Below are 2173 nucleotides of genomic sequence, written 5' to 3'. Positions count from 1 at the left end.
TTAAAATATCTTGTCCTCAATGACGATTTCCGTCCAAAACAGTTGTTTGGAAGACATAGAAAAACTTATTTGTGCCTTACATATCTTCAAAAAATAAGATACCAAATATAAAAGTTCGACAAAATATTTATCCCCTTATTTTAAAGCATACTAACGGAATGTTTGAATAAAATTTATGTTGATGACAAGATGTACTCAGTAAGTGAAGGTTGAAAATAAGAATGCGATAAAAAAAAAATAATAATAAAAAGTTGAAAACGTAAGTGTGACTAGAAGCAAATATTAGGAACATTGCAATTAAAACGAAGTACAACCAAAAAATTGTGGTATGAAATATAATTACCACTGGAAGAAATATTTTTTGGACGATTATGTCCTTATTACTATTATTTTATAATTTTCAAATTCTCCATTGAACTAGTCATTGTATTGAAATGTTATTGTTATTGCATATCTTACAATTAGTTTAATTAAAAATATTAAATTGGGCATCAATTGTTTTTGTAACTTTAGGTTTGTAAATGACATGAAATTTTAATTGAGGAAAAATTGAGGCCTAATAAACTAAGAATTATTCGCAATATAATGGAAAAACATTGATGCATGAGAAATGTTATTCAAATAAGCATTTTCACAAAATGGACACATCTATTTCGGCTTGTACATTGGCCTGTAAATTGAAGGCTTGACCACCTCATCATCATCAATGGGGAAAAAAGAAGAAGAATAGAATGTTTGGCTAAGTTTATAAGCACTGCTTATTGGCTTATTTTTTACTGCAAAATAAGAGGGTAAATAAGCAGCTCAAATACTTGGCCAAACATGTACTAGATTACATTGTACAAAATCATGCTGCTTCTGACTTGTTTACTTCCTCCATGGACACTTCATGATTCATGATCTTGTCCTGTCTCACAACAGGGGAAATCAGTTTCCACACTGCATTCAGACACTTACATGTCAAAATTAGAACTCAAAGCTCGAAATCGAAAGATCAGTCTTCTATGGGGACGAGCAACTAATCACTTAACGATTTAACATTTTGGATGAGATGATTCAAGTCAACAATGTACTCCTGATTCTTATCGAAAAATTCATCGATGCTCACACAAAATGTCTTGAGGCGATTTTCTAAACGGAACCGGCCCTAAAATTTTTAAGAACTTACAAATCATTTTTCATACAAAACAGACACTTACAGTATATGGTGGCCGCAAACCACTCGTTAACGATCTTCACCCACGTACTAGCCCAGCCAACGTCGATGCTCCATCTGATTTAGAGAACTGATTAGTAAAGGAAAAAACGCGAACCATCCAAGTTTGAAAAGAATATTTATAACGTACTTTCTTGTCGAGCTTTCTAAATTCCAACTGATGAATAGCATCGCGAAATACATGGCCCCCAAAGAAAATACGACATGAAAGAATCCGTATTTATATGGTATATCGTCCTCTAACTGAACTTCGCCTTTCCGAAACTGGAAATATAACAATACACAATACATCTACATCAAGCAGGCAATGCATTTGAAGTATAAAATGATGATAATGAACTTCTTTTTTTTTTTAATCATTGTTTGGAATTACATCACCTGAAATGATTGTGAATCAATCCCTGTGGAAAATGTAGCTATGACAATTGCAAATATGGCAATGAGGAAGCCCTATAAGCAAAAGCATAACAAAGATAGTAGGGAACAATTTACATAAAAGTAGAGAAAATTTACAAACCACTCTAGTCTACTAGAAAAAAAAATTGCAAGAAATTTTTGGAATTTGTTTGAAGGGTAGATTTCAGAGTGAGAAGAAAATGAAAATCAAAGAGAATCTGAAGTCTTACAATTACAGTGGTCACACCACCATGTGCATTCTCTTGTTTCTGAGGGCTGCAATTTTCACTCGCAGGCTCACTGAAATTAATTTTTACAAAACAAGAAAAATGAAATTAGAATGCATAAATATAATTTTAAGTTCAATGAAGAAACATGCTTTGCTTGAAAGCAAACATTTGACTACAATGTTTCATGTAAGGTAGTTAAGCTTTCAAGATGAGTGATGTGAACTTTTTTGTCGATAGATCTCAAAATCCAATTCAAGAAGAAAGTGACTTGATGAAAGCTAGTAACAACTAGTGGCGTGGGATGGAAAGCGAATAGACGGAAAAATCTAAG

At 32.6% G+C, this 2173-nt stretch overlaps 1 long non-coding RNA gene across 1 annotated transcript; it reads right to left on the bottom strand.

Annotated features, from left to right (window-relative positions):
* Positions 1 to 596: 596 nt before the first annotated feature.
* On the bottom strand, positions 597 to 1953 carry LOC111374385. The gene is made up of 5 exons (XR_002699120.1): positions 1843 to 1953; positions 1595 to 1666; positions 1347 to 1480; positions 1200 to 1273; positions 597 to 939 (listed from the first exon to the last, which is right to left on the bottom strand). It is a non-coding gene; the product is annotated as an uncharacterized LOC111374385 (long non-coding RNA).
* Positions 1954 to 2173: the final 220 nt, after the last annotated feature.

This window comes from Olea europaea, unplaced genomic scaffold, assembly GCF_002742605.1.
Source record: "Olea europaea var. sylvestris unplaced genomic scaffold, O_europaea_v1 scaffold1244, whole genome shotgun sequence".
Taxonomy (NCBI): domain Eukaryota; kingdom Viridiplantae; phylum Streptophyta; class Magnoliopsida; order Lamiales; family Oleaceae; genus Olea; species Olea europaea.
This window is presented reverse-complemented; position numbering and strand designations above follow the sequence as displayed.